General features: G+C 45.1%; 2 long non-coding RNA genes across 4 annotated transcripts; one reads left to right on the forward strand and one right to left on the reverse strand.

Annotated features, from left to right (window-relative positions):
• Positions 1 to 586: 586 nt before the first annotated feature.
• LOC144368988 (uncharacterized) lies at positions 587 to 17671 on the reverse strand. 3 transcript variants are annotated; one of them, XR_013428402.1, is made up of 6 exons: positions 17019 to 17671; positions 5664 to 6832; positions 5233 to 5314; positions 2911 to 4996; positions 2044 to 2271; positions 587 to 932 (listed from the first exon to the last, which is right to left on the reverse strand). It is a non-coding gene; the product is annotated as an uncharacterized LOC144368988 (long non-coding RNA). The 3 variants fall into 3 exon arrangements; XR_013428403.1 differs by lacking the exon at positions 17019 to 17671 and having other exon boundaries at positions 5664 to 5776; positions 6422 to 10253; XR_013428401.1 differs by lacking the exon at positions 17019 to 17671 and having other exon boundaries at positions 5664 to 10253.
• On the forward strand, positions 10590 to 15926 carry LOC144368989 (uncharacterized). The gene is made up of 2 exons (XR_013428404.1): positions 10590 to 10955; positions 14569 to 15926. It is a non-coding gene; the product is annotated as an uncharacterized LOC144368989 (long non-coding RNA).
• Positions 17672 to 18221: the final 550 nt, after the last annotated feature.

Below are 18221 nucleotides of genomic sequence, written 5' to 3' on the forward strand. Positions count from 1 at the left end.
CCAGGTAATTCATTAGAAAAGCAAATTTTATGTAATTTCTTTCCTAATTTGTCCCATGTATGTAAATTTGGTGAATCTTGGTCACAAAATCAAGGGCAAAATTTACCCACAACCTTTAAGTATTGTAGCAACTGAATATTTTTAACTTACTTTCCTTTCTGATTAATTATTGTCTCTAAAATAGTAAAATACATGTCTTTATCAGTAGAAGCTGAATTCCCCATTATTAAAATTTTTAACATCCCTTCACTCCAAAAACTGCCTGGTACTTCCATGACCCTAAAAAGGTCACAAATTTCATATTTCTATAGCCTGCTCCCTAACTCAACCTAGTCATTTTACTCATGCCCCACGTTTGGTGCCACTTCTGCCACTCGACCAGTGCTGGCTTCATGAAAGAAGGTTCAATTCATGAGTAATTGCTAGGGAGTTTAAAATTAAAGAGACAAGACTCATATTACCTTTAACATCAGCTCCAGAAAGGCTTCTCCTAGCTCCCACCTCCAGCCACTAATGTGGTGGCAAGGTTTACAGAAGAGACTAGAGAGAGAGAGAGAGAGAGAGAGAGAGAGAGAGAGAGAGAGCACACCAGGGAGTGGGCTTTTATTGGGGAACAAAAAATTCCAGGGAAAATCCCATCCAATAAAGGTTAAGGGGGGACAGCATCCCACAGTCAGGGGCAACAATTGGGTCTTTGGGGCAGTGGCCAAGCATTTCTCTGCATGAACAATTCCTCAGACCTGGAAAAAGGTGGGGAATAGCTCTGACACAGCTGTTTCTAAGTGCCTCAAACCCAGCCAGGGAGGTAACTCAAATCACATGCAAGGATGGCCTCCCACAGGGGAGGAGGGTGAACCCTAGGAATCCACGTGAAGATGTGTTGGTCTTGTACTCCAGATGGGCCAGGTGAGGGTTAGTAAGGAGCTGTGATCCTGTGAAGACAGAGAAAGAGGGAAATGAAGTTGGGATAATCTTAGAGAACAAATAGACCTGAGTTAACTGACATGTTTTGAAATTGAACATTTGGGTGGAAAGAAACAAAATAATGCACATGAAAACTGATTCAAGCTCAAAGAAACAATAATTCATGAAAATGGCTAATGATGTAGATAACCTTGCATTTCAATGTCATTACTTCAGGATCAGTGGGCATATTGTGCTGCCCACACTGCCCTCTCCATGCCCATCACCCCTGCACAGCCAGCCTCCATCTCCTGCAGGTCCAGTCAGGGCCTCCTACACAGTGATGGAAACATCTATGTCTATTGGGCTGTACAGAAGCCAGGCCAGGCTCCAGAAGGCCTAGTATGTGTCCACACAGGTTTCTGGAGTCTCAAGCAGAGTCAGTGGCATGGGTCAGGGTCAGACTTCACTGTGACATCTGAGCACAGGATGTGGAGCTGTGAATGCTGGAGCTGAGGATGCTGGAGTGCATTACTGTATCCAAGGGACTCGTGCTCCTCCCACAGAGGTACAGGCCTGAACACAATCCTCCTGCTGGTGGCCCAGCTGCCACCTGTGCTGTCTGGAGGGCACAGCAGTTGAGACACCAGGGCTCCTAACTCCTGAATCCTGTACCCAGTGCTCACAACAAATTTTCTGTTACACAAACTTGTCTCTCTTATTTTCTGAGAACTCTGAACTAGACACTCTGGGATTTCAGATCCTCTGTTCCTCATCTTCTGTCCCTTACACAAGAGGAGACATTATTCTGAAGCAGGACAAGCTGCACTCACTGCTCTGCTCCTCTGGGTGGCACTATACACAACCTCTAATCTGAGCTTTGGTTTGGATAAATGTCCCCCAAGATTTATGAGTTAAAGCTGGGCTTCCTGCCAAAGGCATATTGGGAGGTGGTTTCCATCTTGAGTAGGAGAGGGCTTGGGGGTCTTCTGGTTGAGGGGCATGACCCCTCTCTCCAATTCAACCTCTTTCTGGTGCCTGACCCTGCATTGTGTGGAGTGAGGCTGCAGGTTCTCTCAAGGGCACCTTCAGCTTAGAATTTACCCTTAGTTATGAATATAATTAATTGTGACTATCTACCTCCAGGACTCAGATTCCCATTAGTCGAGGAAGGTTTCAGTCATGACATCTGCTGTGTCCTCATGGCTCCGTGCAGACATGCTATGGAAGGGCAGCTGCTCAGTCAAAGCACACCTCATGCTCCATGTCTGACCTTCCTCCTGGAATCCTCCAGGGATGTCACCAAGCTCCACCACCTTTCTTCTGGAGGAGCAGTGCTGGGTAATTGGGTAACATCCGGAGGTGTTTCTGCAGGTGACAGGACAAACACAGTGCCTCAGAGGAGTGGCAGTCACACCCAGGACCCTGGGCTTCATGCATCATGAGGTGCCACTGCTCTCCCCAGCTGTGAGGGATTTTGTTCAGGGATGTGTCACTGTGGTCTCCTGGCCACTCAATGCAGTAATAAGTGCCAGTATCATTTGTCTCCACATTACTGATGGTGAGGGTAAAATATGCTCCCAAATGACTGCCACTGAACTGTGCTGGGACTCCTGAAGCCAGGGTGAATGTGCCATGCATCAGGAGTTTAGGGGCCTGGCCTGGTTTCTGCTGGTACCAAGAAAACTTGGAGTTCTCCTTGGGGTTGGTTGTGCAGGTGATGGTGGTTCTTTCCCCAGGATAGACAGCAAGGAGAGCTGGGGACTGGGTGAGGGCAGTACCCATTTTCTCACCTGCAATCTCATAAGACTTTTCAAGATCAGTGTAAGGATACAAACAATTTAACCCGGGCAAAGCATACATACTGCACTATTGAAAGGAAACATTTGGGGTGAGGAATCCATTTCCTTTGGAGAAAGGTTGTCTCAGGCACATGCTCAGTGGGTCCCCTCTAGCAATGTCCATGGGAAGGTGGCTCAGAGCACCATGTCCCCTTCCTTTGCTCACCTGAGATGAAGAGCAGCAGAAAGCACAGGAGCTGAGATGGGGACAAGACAGCCTCTTCAACAAATGGTGTTTGGAAAACTGAAAAGCCATATGCAGCAAAATGAAATTAAGCCCCTAACTCTCACCATGCACAAAACTCAACTCAAAATGGGTCAAGGACCTAGGAATTAGACCAGAGACCCTGTGCCTCATAGAAGAAAATGTAGGCCAAAATCTCCATCATGATAGATTAGATAGCCACTTCTTTAACAAAACTCCTAAAGTGCAAGAAATAAAATCAAGAATTTGATTAATAATTTATCTCTGGACTGATCCTGTGTTAACTGTAGACAGGTGGGGCAAGGCTGGGGGAGATGGGTCATGGGGGCATTTCCTGGAACAATTGTTTTGCCTGTGCCCCTTGCCCCCCTTCCCCTGGAGACCTTGTCATGTCCTAAGCTGCTTCTCTCTGCCGTGTCTTCTGCCATGATGTTCTTCCTCACCCAGAGCCCAGAGATATGGAGCCAGTTGGCCATGGATTGAATCTCTGAAGCTAAGAACATCACTATGCCCTATGACCAACTAAGTTGTTTCTGTCTGCTCTTTGTGTCTCAGGGATGAAGAACTGAGTAAAACCTATACATTGACCCAGTTCTTACATATGAGTATGTTATTTTCCTCATATCTGTGAATTTTCCAGTTTACATGCTGCTGTTAATTTGTAACTTCATACCATTTTCTTCAGAGGAGACAATTTGCATGTTCTATGTTCTAAGGCTTTATAACATCATTGAGATTTGTTTTGTGGCCTAACACATTCAAGATTGGAGAACATTCCACGTGCACTTGAGCAATCGTGTAACAAGCCATTGTGGGTGGAATCCTCCTACTTGTCTGTTAGGTGGGTCATATTGCTGCAGATCTCTATTTTCTGACTTGTCCTCTGTCTGTTTGTCGCAAGGACTATTGAAAGTACAATAGTGGGGTTTCTTCTGTTACTGTATTATAGTCTGTTTGTCCCTCCTAGCTGTCCCTGTTTCTAAATGTGTTTTGGAGCCCTGATGTTTAGTGCACATGTATGTGGCTGTTCTGGTGAATTGACTCTGTTTTCATTATATAATTTCCTCCTTTGTCCCTAAAGCAATTTTGACAAACTTACAGATGTCAGATAAGAGCATAACTCATTTCTTGTCTCTTGCTCAGTATTTGCCTATGATATTTTCCCGTGTTTTCACTGTCAAGCTCTGCTTGTTCTAAGACCTAGGGTGAGACTATTGGACACAGCATGTAGACATACAGTTTCAATCAATGTTGCCAATCTACATAATTTAATGGGAGGTTAATTTATTAACATTAGCAAAATTACAGAAGTGGAAAAATTTCCCTTTGCCATTTTTTTTAAACATTTCTTTCTGCGTCATGTCTATTTGTGCATCTTCTCTTTTATCTTTAGTTGATTTGGGGTAAAATATTTTTATTTCCTTCCCATTTTCTTTTTTCCTGTGTATATGACAGCTTATTGTTTCTTTTGTTTTGGTGAATTTGGGGTTAAAATATAACACACTAAATTTATAACATCTTAACATGAGCTGGTGACATTTTGACTTCAGTTTCCTTAAATCACTGCCCTCTCTTACATCTCCACATCCTCTGATGTGACTAATGTCAATTCACACCTGTTTGTTGTGCAGATGTTAACGTAATGCTTAGAGACAATGACCATTAATATATTTCCTAAAAATCCTGTGAAAAACAAGACTAGGGTTATAATGAAATTACACTAATGATTTAAAAATTATTTTCTGTGTTTGTTTTGACAGAAGAACTCTGTAGTTTTGAACGGTTTCTAGTTGCTCTTTGGCCTACTTCATTTCAACTTGGAGCACATCTTTTCCTCAGAAATCTCCCTTGTGCCAGTGACACACTAGGGCTTCTGCAGCTGCTGGGACCTTGGTAGATGGTGACTGAGCTGTGGCCATGGCACTCAAGGTCCAGAGCCCTAAGCTGCAGCTTCTTCCTCTCAATCTGCTGAGCTGCTGCCGAGACCAGCAGCACAGGTGGCAGCTGGGCCACCCAGACCGGGAGGTTTTGGTTCGGGGCTTCACCACTGTGGAAAAAACATGTGTAGCTTAAAAGCAGTAATACACCCCAGCATCCTCAGCCTCCACCCTGCTGATTCTCAGTGTGAAATCTGTCCCTGACCCACTGCCACTGAACTTGTCTGGGACCCCAGTGAACCGGTTGGAAACCTTATAGATCAGAAGCTTTGGAGACTGGCCTGGCTTCTGCAGATACCAACTCAAATAGGTGTTTCCATTACTGTGTAGGAGGCTCTGACTGGACCTGCAAGAGATGGTGGCTGGCTGTCCAGGGGTAACAGGCAGAGAGAGAGGAGTCTGGGTCAGCACAACATCCCCACTGGATCCTGAAATAATGACAGAAATGAAAGTTTATGCACAGTATTATAAAATATTTTCATGATTTCTCTCTTGTTTTTTTTCTTAATTAATTATTTGTGTGTGCAGTGTATGTAGTTTGGGTTCCTACCAAAAAAATACAATGTCATGTAAGACAGAGGTTGGTGTGGAAAATGCCTGTCTAGAGGGTGATCACATAATCTCTTTCTAGGTTATGGTCTCCACCAGGACACAAATCTTTTTCCTTTAGATACTTCCTCTCTTTCATGGATCTAAAAATCTCATTCCCCATTTTTTGAGCTGAATCTCACACCACGAACCTGGGCAGGGGTCACATGTAGGAGGCAATAAGCTCACCTGCCTCCTTCTTCTCCATCCTTGTTTCCTCTTTCTTCATCTGGAATCCAGAGCAGTAGCAGCCCCAGGAGCTGAGCAGGAAGCCTCATTTTGAGAAGCTGAGCTGAGGAGTCCTGGTGAGTCAAGGCCAGGTTAGAGCTGAGCTTTATGTTAGCCCCCCCCCCAGTGAGCAGCATGCAAATGCCCTGGTGGGTGCAGCTGGGTGGAAAGAACCAATGGGGTGGGTAGGGTGGACTGACTTTGAATGAACAAAATGTCTTCTGTGACAGGAGGGAAACCAAGGAGATGAAGTCCAGGCTGCCTGCAGTAGTGGGCAAAGGATCTGATGGTGAAAGTGAAAATCTTTGGCAAAGACTTAGATTTTCTATGAGTTCAGTAGGAAGCACAAATACATCACCAGAGACATGAAGATGTAGTCAGTGTGCCCAGGGCAATCTTTGGAGAGTGATGGCCAGGCTGTTGGACTCCCTCCCAGCAGCAAACTTGGAGAAAGAAATCATCCCACACCCACTAGAACTGACAGGAAATTTCCTCCAGAAACAACAACAACAAAAAAAACCCATCCCCTTTAGGAACTTCAGTCTTCTGTGGAAGCTCCATGTTAACAAGTGTTGGAAATGATCTCTCCTGGGCCCTTTCATAAATCTAAAGTACCTGACAGGGAGAAAGAAAACTTTCTCTGACACTCAAAATCCATAATTGATTCTTAATTTTCAATGGATCCTGAGAAAAAAATCTCCCACAAGAGTCTTTCTCACCATGTTCAACCAGGTCACACCAGATGTCCTGTTCCTTCTTTGCTGTAGGCGAGGATTGTCTCTCTCCCCTGCCCTTTTTGTGTGGGGTAGCCACACCCATGAGTTCTCAGCTCAGAAGGTGACCCAGTTCATGAGATGTAAGGAACCCTCAGCTATCAGGACTTAAATTCCCAGGCCACTGATTGGCATCTCCTTGGCCTTCATTTAATCATGGTTCACCCTGGAGGAGGAGGCTGGGCCACAGCTGCTCAAGGTCAGTCCAAATGTCAATCTTATTTTAATAGAAAACAGCATGCTCACTCCCCAGGTGATCAAATGACAACTTGCCTCAGATCACCTTGAGTCTCACACCTCACCTCCTGCAGATTGGTGCCATGGTCAAATTTCTTTTGTCCTGAACTCAGAATTCTGCTGCAATTAAAAAAATAAAGCCATGTAACATTGTTGACCAATTTAACAAAGAAGCTAGGCATTTATTTGCTCTGGGAAATCTCCAAGAGTAAGATCTGTTAAACTGGTTGGAGGAGAAACTGAAGTGACATGGACCTTCACACTGATTTCCACTGTAGCAACCAGATTGACTGACAAACATCTAGGGGAGGGGTGTAGAATTTCACATGTCATATTTACCTAGTTGACATTTTTAGCCCTCATGTTTTGCTTCATTCTGTGAATTTGCTGTTCTTCTACCTGATATGTGATGATACGCACAGTTATTCTGAGTCCTCGTTCTGAAAATATGGGTCTTCTAATTAGCCAAGCTAGTGTCAGAGTTGGGAAGAAAAGAGCAGAAAACCAACATACAAAGAACATGTGCACAAATGTCACTGTTACAACTCATATGTAAGAACTATTCTAATGGGTGTCCAGTGAAAAATTAGTTTTACCCAGTGTCATGGATTAATTATATTTTTCCCAAAACATGGTGACAGTCTATCACTCAGTAACTGGGAATGTGACATGACATGGCTTAATGATATTAGTGGTAGGTGATTAAGGAAAGGTCCCCCTGGAGCACAGGGGAAAACTGAAGGCCACTGTTGATATGACAGGAGGACACAGGGCCCAAGCAGAAGCCCACAGGCAGAAGGAGAGCACAAGGACCCTGGGCAGACCCTGGGTTCAGCTGCTACCAGGCAAGCAGGGCCTGGGACAGCAGAGCCTGGAAGGGACAGGAAAGGGGCCCATCTTCAACTGCAGAGAGAACTTGGCCTGCTGTCCCTGGGCTCCAGACTTGAGCCTCCAGAGCTGGGAGTGAACTCCTCTGAGTCAGGCCAGGTGTGCGGTGCCTATTGAGCAGCCCTGGGAAACTCACGTGCCCATTCCCACTGTGGAAACCTGGATGTGGGAAAACCAGGAACAGAAAGAAATCTGTAGTATCTGATTAGTAATAAATCAGGTTTAGAAAAATGTTGGGTTTACAAAGTATTCTATTATAGAATAAAGTTTCAGAGAATGCTGCTATTTTTATTTCAAATGAACATAAGATCTTTAAAATCCTCCTCTCTGATTGGTTATTTTATCTCAGAAATTGTTGACATGATAAAATATTTTAAAAATTCTTTGTTGACCACAAACATTTTCCTATATGCCTATAGAAAGACAAGAAAAGGCAGATCCTTTATTCCAAGGCAGACTCTCAGGCTCCTGTGAATAGCACACCATGCTGTGTGTGGACATCAAAATTGAGAAGTGTCACAGCTGCTCTCTCTTTCCTGGACACACATTACCAAGGTTCTAAGGGTGGCTGAGACTAAATTCTCCATGGGCCCAGGTGGGAGGAGCCTGTGTGTGTCTAAGGTGGCCAGTTTCAACTGAAAGAGAAGGGATGCATGTGAGTTTCTTGTGGTTTTGATTCTGATGCCAGATGCTGTCAGTTGGGTCCATAAAGCTGCAAGACCTTGTGTGACCCCTGGAAGCTGGGAGGCTACTGGGCACTGGACCTGTGTGGATGTGGTCAGGTCAGAGTGCTGAATGCAGAGTTGGCACTGTCACTCCAGCACTAGGCTGTGCTCTGAGGACACTGCAGCCCAGTGACACACAGCCCTGTGGGGCCAGGAGGAGAGACACAGCCCTCTGCTCCTGCCTGGGCCCAAAGGGAGGTCTCCTCAGTGTGAGCTGAGAGTGGGTCCCTGGTGAGACTAGAGATCCACGCTCCCAGAGGGGCTTCTTCAAACCCAAGTTTCAGGGTGGATCCTGAGCTCAGAGGCCCCAGAGGGCAGCAGGCCACCTTCTCTAAGTCACAACCTGTCACCACTCAGTGGAGGATCAATTCATGGACATGCCAGGTACAGGGAGTCAGGGAAAGCTATGCCCCAAACATTGTGGGACACTTGCCTTTTTGCACTCTTAGTTCTCAGGATTCTCAAGATTGGTTGCACCAAAATTTATATGATAAGCAAACACATAAATTTCCAGAAATTCTATGCAGTTTATTCTTTTTTTTTCAATTATGACTTACTTTTAATTTTTCTAAATAACATAATTAATGATTATTGTTCATTCAAATTCTAAAGTTAAAAACATTCTAATGAAATGAGTAGATGTGAAAATATTAAATGTCAGCATTTCCACAATAAGGAGTTTTACTTCAATGGTGCCAGTGCATTCTGAGCACACACAGCAGTGAGGTGTGGATGTCACACTGTGCCCAGTCTCCTGCCCAGTCCTTTCTCATCCCGTCTTTGTCCTTCCTCTGATCCAGCTGCTCTGCCCTCTGCTGTCTCCTGTTCCTATTTTCACATGTGCATTACCATGACTTGGAAACTCGAGAGTCATTGTGGACAAGAATGACATCTACAGAATTCTCATGGGAGGTTGCAGGAGGAATCCAAGTGTCCAACCAAGCTGGACAGTGCAGCAATTGATCAAGTAGTTGAGAAATGCCTGTCCACATTCTGCTTTGTTAAGGGCAATAATGTTCAAATATGTCAATTAATTACATATTAATTATAAGGTGAAATTTGAAGTTGCTGATGTCCTAGTTGGTCCTCCTCTAGGAGTTCCTGTATTGGAGGTTTGGTCCCAGTGTGGCCATGATAGGAAATGGTGGGTTCTTTAAGAGGTGAAGCCTAATGGAAGGGGCCATGTCAGTGGAGATGCTGACCCTGGAAGGACCAGTGCTGGACTCACATACAGAGGGAGTCCTCTCCAGAGTGGGTGTTCATAAATGAGGCCACACCACAGGCCTGGCCACTGCAATGGGAAGCTGGTACACTGCATAGGGACCTCACCTGTGGACAAAGGTGAGACTGCCCAACCTTGTACTTTAAGGCTTGAAAACTATGAAACAATACTTTCTTTTACACAGCACTTACTTAGCTCAGGAATTTTGCTATAGCAACAAAAAAATGACTAATAGGTGGTTTTTTTATTAATAAGTGTTTAAATTGAAATTTCATTAAATGGTCTTGTTGCAGATTAAGAACTCTATCTAAAATAATTGTATCCTACAGGTAGTCCCCCAATCTCATGTGTATGGACCACTCCACATTCTAGAAGTGCAGAGTCTCATCCAGCATGCCTGGGTGGCTCTGAAATTCTGCTCTCAGAACAGCTCTCAGACACAATTGACGCTGTTCAGCCTGACACCTTGAACAGGATGGGAAATCTCTTCACATCCACACTTGGTTTGATTTTCAATTGGTAGGAAGATTTCATTGTTTTGGGAAAGGATCTGTGCCTATTGCTTGTAATTTCTTCCTTTACTGTGGACTCTGTGACTTAATGAATCTTTCATAATGTGATTCCAACTTGCTGAAGGCACTTTGTGGCACATAGAAAATACTCTGTGTATATCCTTCCTGACAGAACTCCAAGAGATGGAAATAATAACTGCCTTTGTGAGGCTGAGACTCAGGCCCAGAAAGTGAGGCTCAGAATCTGGCAGTGAAGGATGTGAGGCAGGTGGGAATGCTGGTCATCCTTTATACAGAGTGGCTAATAACCTGTAGCCAGACCCCATCCCCGAGTCATTTCCCTAGGCTCTTTTAATGTGCAGTTCAAAAAAAAAGGCCCCTGCCAACGAGGTACACAGGGCTCCTGCTCACAGGTTATACTTTATGACCTTGAGAGCATGCCCTGACTCAGAGGGATTATGGCCTTGACCACACAGTAACCATGACAACTACGTCATGACCTTAGATACACACTAAAAACATAAAATCCAGCAGCCCAACAGAAACCTCAGCAAGGAAGCCTACCTATGGACATAGTGGGCCTGACCCACAGTGACCACAGGGGCAGGTCAGCTCATAACTGCAGGACTCACCATGGCTTCTGGAAACACAGTCTCCAGGACCCTGATTCTGACTCCTGTGGAGAAGTTCCACAAGGGACCTCATCTAAGATAGGGAGGATCCAAAAGAGGAAGATTCCACACCACACACTGCACCTGCAGGAGACACGTGGACCAGGTTGAGGACTGGGGAGTCACCTGGGAGATTTAGCAGGTCACTCATGGCATCGCCACACATCTGAGCTCCCCTGCAGGTCCAAAGAAGATAGGGCCACCAGCCTGGGCTTTTTGTGGCAGGTGAGTTCTGGTTTTGGGGCAGCACCAGGGAATCTCCCATGTTCAGCATCTGCATTCCTATCAAGTGGCCCTGGTCTTTCAAACCTTGCGACTTGGACTCAAATGATCCATATTCTATGATTCCTCCAAGGACTACCTCTGCAGAGGTGCTCTGGGCTCTGACAGAGGAACAGAGGGTCCTCCATTGTCACAGCTGCCCTCTCTGTGTTCTGTTTCTGTATCTGCCTCTTTATGACCACACTCCCAGAGCTGTGAGAGCCTGTAGTTTACATTACCATTCCCTGTAATTTAAGGGACTTCCTGTTTGGAACACACACAGTAACTTCTCATTTCTATTTAAATCCAAACTCTTACTATAAACCAAACCCCTCAAATCCACTGATGTTTTCCTTTATTAAATCAGGAGAGACACCAGTGAATCCAGAGGTTTGAGAAGAGACTGGTTTTCTGCTCTGCCAATTTCCTTCATGGAATAAAATTCATGACAATAATGGAAGGGAAGGGTAAATGGAGTAGGATTTATTTCAAGGAAAAATGAGAGAAGTCCCTCAACAATGGAGAGGGTCTGATACACCCTTTGGGTGTGCTAATTAATGGGCTTATGTGGTTTACTGTCTGACCTTAGATCAGTCTATGTTAAAGTGGTGTTGAGAAAGGGTCAAGGTCATTAGTTTGCACTTCAAGCTGAAGGTTTAATCCTTCCTGTGATTTCCATCTGGGTTCACTGCCACCTTCTATTTTTCCACATCTCTGGGAGAAGGAGTTAGCTGGAGTGTTCCCACATATGAGCCTCATGGGATTTTACATTTGGAAAAGGTCTTCATGAGCCTCATTAGTATTTGTACAGGTTAGGCTTCTGGTGTGGTCTCTGCCTTTGAGCAAGACTTCCACTGGGGCCTATCCCTTCTGAGTTCTGACCTTTGACTATTCACTGTCATCTCTGCCTGCTTGGCCTAAGAAGCTGAAAGAGGTTTCATGTGCAGAGGAACCTTTCTGGAATCTTCTACCAATGTCTCCCAGAGCCTGGGTACCTCTGACAGGTGTCCTCAGCAGGAGGAGGCAGCAGGAAGAGCAGCTGGGGCAGCCCAGCCTCAAACTCCCTGGGAGGTTTTTGTCATGGCCTGTATCCTGTGGGAGGACACTCATCATACTGTTCACAGTAATAAGTGGCAATATCTTCAGAATCAAGCTGCTTATACTGAGAGTGGAATCTGTCCTTTTTGCCCTGCCACTGAACCTCGAGGGGACCCCAGATAGCAAGCAGTTTGCCCCATAGATCAGGAGATTAGGAGCTTTCCCTGATTTCTGCTAGTACCATTTTTTAAGTAATTGCTAATGCCCTTACTGGCCATTCAGGTGACTTTGACTCTTTCTCGTTGAGATTTAGACAGGGAGGATGGAGACAGGGAGGATGGTCAATTTGATGTCACATCTGGAACCTGACATTGAACACATGAAAACAAATATGCACAATATTAATCATGTTAAAAGAGAATTTCCCTGAGGATCCAGGCAGCACTGACCACACTGGAATAAGTAAATCCCCAGAACTTTTCCTCTGTATCCATGAGGCAGAGCAGCAGGAGTCCCAGGAGCTGAGCAGGGCCCCTCATGGCCATGTTGTGTCCTGGCTGGGACTGACCCCTGCACAGGGTGTGAGCAGCCTCTTAAGAAGCCCTCAGGGCAGTGGGCTGTGCTGTTTGCACATGCAAATCAGTATGGCTGGGCAGGCTGGTCACAGCTACAGGGCTGCTGCTCTCAGTCACTCAGCACAGGCTTCAGGTCCTGAGTCCCAGGTCAGACAGGGAAGCTCAGAATTGCTGACAGAAAATGCTTAGCTCTCTGGGGCTGAAGGCAAAGTTTTTGTTGAGTCCTGCATGTGACATGCTTTTTTGATGACCTCAGGTTCCATCTGTCCTTCCCTCTGTCTCTGACAGAGGATGTGGGCCATGGCACAACACCAGAAGCTTCAGGAATGCTTAGGAGATACTTGCATTTGGCACCTGAGACTATTAATGTGTCCAGAGTGGATGACTGCTTGCTCTGAATCCCTGATGGTGAAGTAGAAAGGCAATAAAAAAAAAACATTGATTCATAAGAGGGCAGGATCTTTCCTTTCTCATCTTCCTTCTCCAGCTGCTCAAATTCTTTTCTTCTGTTTATTCCTCATCTTTCCCACTGTGTTTATCAAGACAAGCCAAAATCAAATATCTTTTCCTCCTACATGAGAGGCACAGCACGCTTCCTAGCTCTGCCTCTGATTGCCCACACCCATGCCTGATGTCCCCCGCATGCTCAGGCTATCATTCCCACTCCCTCTGGCCTCAAAGTCCACTGACTTCAGAGGTGGCAGTTCTTTCTCCTCCAACCCTCATCCTGCCTATGGTGGCAGAGAGAAGAGCATTTTCTTTCAGCAAAATCTACCATGTTCTTCACCCCTGAATACTCTGCCCTGATCAAGCCTGTAGGTGTTCACAAAAGCATCATCTAGAGCTTGGTTTTGAACAGTGGTGTGGCTCAAGTAAGTAAATTCACAATCAGTAATTAGACCTAAGAGACTCACTGTTGAGAAAACAAGTGATTTATATGACAGAAGAATTATTAAACAAAGTCTGTGTTTTAGAATGTAATTACATGTGATCATGTAAAACCATGGGTTTTGTTGATAGAACATGAGCAAGTATCATTGTGTGTGGTTAAGGGGTGATTTGTTAAATGGAAAATCCATACTAACTTGAAAAAATCATCCTGTTCTCTCAAAAAGAACCTATAATTCTAACACAACTATTCACTAATGGAACCGTGAATTTCTGGGAAACGTTATATTTAGAATATAGGGTAGGAAAAAGAGAAACTAGGACCATTTTGAAACACAGAATGCAGTGAAATATTGAGAGGGTCACAGAGAAACAGAACAGAAGACAATTTGTTTGTGACAGCAAGTAGACAAATTTGGAGAATTTGAAGTGTTAAAATAATTAATGATCACAATATTCTGACCATTGAAGAACATATGAACTCATTAGTATATAACATTATTTCAAAGGACAAATTCTTATTGGTTAAAAAAGGGATAACAATCATTGGAGAACTCTGGTGACACCCTGAGCCTAGGTTCAGAGAGCATCACTAAGATGTAGGACATGAAGCCATGCCCCACCTGGCAGGAGGCCATGAGAAAAGCAGAGCATCACTCTGCACACTCCTGCCCACCCACTATGGGCTGGTATGTGTCCCTCAAAATTCGCAGGCTGGGGCTGTGGTCTGCACAACTTCACAGTGTGCTGGATTATGTAATTATTCAAGTGTGAGTTTTGAGTTTGAGGTCTAATCCAATATGACTGGTGTCCTAATGGAAGAGAAATTAGGTCTCAGAGACACCAGGGACAGACCACCTGACACACAGGAGGATGTCTGTATGAGAGCCAAGGAAGAGCAGAACAGCCCAGCTGGTGCCCTGATGTCTGCCTGAGGTTCCACAGTCATGGGAAAGTCCATTTCTGTTGAAGCCACCTAGTGGTGTTGGGGGGGGCTATCTTATGGCAGTAGAGTTACCACAATGCTGGATGCAGGCGCAGAATTCAATCCTGAATGTCACTGTGTCTTCTGTCAGGATATTCTACAGGGCCACTGGTGCAGTACCTTCAACAGAGACAGGACTCCAATATCCAAGGATGCAGAGGCTGCCGCCCCAAGCTGAAGGAGGCCGAAAAGACCTGGCTTCATAGCAGCTGGAGAGTCTCCATTGGGCCATTTGCTACAGAAGACACTAGGGGGTGACTGGATACATGTGAAATGCCATGAAGACAGGATAGGACAGGGCACTAATGTCCATGTCCTGGTCACAGGGTTCATAGCAGTTATGTTAGTACAGCTGTTTGTAGGGAAGGAAGGAATGATTTCTCAATCCTGAGTGCAACTGGAAGAGTGAATCCACTCATTTCCACCTTCTCTTTCTTAATTTTAAGAGGGTGTCCTCAGCTCCTGAAGAACTAGGCTCTAGACCATACCCATCCCTTGTCTGGAGCCAGGAGGAAACTATGAGTGTAACCAACCAAGATTCTGAGTCACAGACCCCCAAAGGCTCAGCCACTGAGCTGGGAAACCCTGAAGGGTGGGCACCTTCTCTCACCTAGATGAGGAGCACTGGATCCTCTTTTTCCTGCTTCCCATCAGTGGTCAATGCCAGACCACACTGTGGGGACCCAGTGCACAATATTTTCCTCTACAGGACAGACCAGCCAGCTCATGGCACATTATTGTATGTGTTATGTGTTTTCTGTGGCATAATTTCCCCATAATTGCACTCTTTGGGGATAGGACATGACACAGGAAAGGGGGTTTAGCCAAGCACACTACTATGAGGTCCATGAGTACAATTGCTCTGTGTCCATGAAGTCAAAAGGAAGATTAGCTGTTGGACGTTTGTGCAGAGCAGTTCTGCAGGTGGCCTTGGACTGACCCAGGCTCTCCTCTGACTCACTTGTGGTTCTATGAACACATACTGAGTGCACTGGGTGCAGCACCTTGAGACCCAGGGAACCTAGCAGAAAAGCTCAGGCCCTTCCAGTCCCCTTAGAGGATCAACTGGGCTTTAGTGCTTTGGATCATGGGATGTCGTTGCTCAAAGAATAAAAGCCAAGATGGGAGCTCTGTGAGTTCTCTTGGTTGTCCCATAAGAAGTGTTTGCAGAGATCTTTGAGGAGTGTTCTCCTGAGACTTTTTTCTCTAGTGATCTCAAAGGATGCCTGTTCTGGGAATGAGAAACCTTTCCATGAAAGCCGCATGTATGAAGACATGAATGGCTGTGAACATACTTTATGTACAAAGATATTTAAAAAGGTGCTCTATGTGTAATAAGAATTTTAATGCATTTCACTGCCATGTTTTTAAAAATGAAATCAATTAAATATTTTTTAAAAAGAAAGCAGTTAGCATTAAATCAGAGCATACTGCCTTTTTCACACAAAAGTCTATATGGTGACTTGAGTTCTTATAAAAGTAAACTGCCAGTTGTGCAAGGTGAGCAAGCAAGGAGTCAGGAGCAGGAAGCTCAGATCCACTTCCCCACTAGGGGGCAGCAGTGGGGTTGGCAGCAGGGAGAGTGGAAGAACCACTTGTTGATTGGATGGTGAGAATATGTATGGGGAGTTTCACAGGGTGTAGAAAGTCATTGTCCTCTACACAGTCACATGCTCCCTATGGAGGAGGTGTCAGGATCTAAATGAAGTATCATGAAATGGTGATGTTAGTAAAGCTGCTTCCTATGCCATGTCCATCCTGTCAGAGCCTGTTTCAAACCATGCTTGAGTGGACTCTGAATTCATTTTCTGAAAAATGCCTGAAGCACTTTGTAACTCAGTGAATTGATGTTTAGGTATGACCTTGTCTTAGCTGAGTTCACAATTTCAACTTTTAGGTTCTAGCAAAGAGAAGAAGTCTGGTTTGTCAGAAGAAAAAGAGACACCCAAAACACTGTTAGGATACCAGATCCTGGAAATGGGCACAATAAACTGTCTCCAGGAAAGCCTGCCTGTTCACAAATCTCCTCCTCCATGGAGCCCTGAGCCTGCTGTGTGTGGAGGAGAGGCTACATCTGGGCGATTTCTGCAGAGACACAGAACATGAAGGAGCTGGAGCCCCACACTTGATGGTCAAAATACACAGAACTGTCCCAAGGTCTTATCCTGGAATGCAGAAAAAATGCCCTGTTAGCAGGACCTGAAGACAATTGCTGCAGCCATCATTATCAGGCTCTGTCCTGGACAGAGGAGGCCACTACTGGGTCAGGAAGAGAGGGGAAATATGCAGGGACCCTGGCACACAGTTGTGCTTGTGCCATCACTGTTAACCCTGAGCATAGCCCTGGGTGTTTATGGCTCTCCCTGAGCCTCCATTTCCTCCTGCTCACATGCATGTAATAGCAAATACTCCCCCATCCTGTTTCACCTCTGCCATGTACCTGGGGAAGCAAAAGAGGGCCTAAGGGACCAAGCATCTCTCATACATGAATGAAAGTGGGCTTTCTCTCTCCTACAAAATAGAAAACTGCAGAAGTCTAACCTTGTGTCGCTGGAGAGAGCAGTTATACACCAGGCAGAAAGGGATTGAAGGCAGATAGGAGCTGTTATTTCCCTCTGGAATCATCTGGGCTGCTGTGGTGGCCTCTCAGGCTTCTGAGACTAAGGAACTCTCGGCTGCTGATGGACAGGGGGAAGTCTCTCCATGACCCACTGCCCCTGAGCCAGGCTGGGACACCACTGGGCCTGCAGGATTCAGCTCAGATGAGGCCTCCAGGTCTCTGCCTAGGGTTTTGCTGGTGCCAAGGTCACGAGCTGCCCATACTCTAGCTTGCTGTTCCCCTGGAGACAGAGACAGTGAGGCTGAAGTCTGTGTCAAACAATATCTCACATGGTTCCTAAAATTGGAGATAAGACTGTTCCAGCCTTCCTTATCATCAGAAACTTGTTTTGTCTTTTTACCTTCTCTCTAGTACTTGTCAAATGACTCAAAAAAGGAAAAACCCACTCACTTCTACTTGGGGTCTGCTGTACTATAATCCCTTCAGCTTTGTCTTCTAGGGTCTCTGGAAATGCACAAGAAGCACATTACCTAAAACAGTGTTTTATAAAATGGGTTGGTTTATCAATTTGGGGCTCATAAATATATTTAGAATGTTTTTACATTTTAAGACATTACAGTCATACATGATCTTGGTCTATGGTGTTCCTGTTTGTGATTGTGATAAACCATTGTAATGATAGAAAGTAGAACACAGGTTGAAGATACTTTTTCTAAATGGGGGAAGCTGAAAGTGCTTTAGACTTCAGTGTTTTCTAGATTTTTGTAAAGTATTCATCATTTACTAACTGAGCATTTCCATAAAATAATCTAAAACCCACTGAAATCCATCCCAAAAATTTCCGATTTCTGAGCTTTTTGGGTGTAATAAATTAGGACTAGAAAGGCTCAGCTTGCCATAGAATAAGGTGCAGTAAAATACAGTCACCCAGAGCACCCAGGATGTGACTGTGGATGGTGGGAGCATTGCTAGGTGAACTCTGTGTGTGAGGCGTGTGCTGTGTGCTGTGGTCCACTCTCTGTTTTCTGATATTTCTAAGACAAGGTGACTGGTTGGCTGGGCTTGTCTGCCACCTACTGGTAGATCTTAGGCATAACATGATTAGGATTTTAGACTCTGGGTCCCATGGGGCTTCACTGCTAATCTTCACTATTGCTCAGGGAGCTGACCCTATTGCATCCATC

Source organism: Ictidomys tridecemlineatus, chromosome 12 (assembly GCF_052094955.1).
Source record: "Ictidomys tridecemlineatus isolate mIctTri1 chromosome 12, mIctTri1.hap1, whole genome shotgun sequence".
Taxonomy (NCBI): Eukaryota; Metazoa; Chordata; class Mammalia; order Rodentia; family Sciuridae; genus Ictidomys; species Ictidomys tridecemlineatus.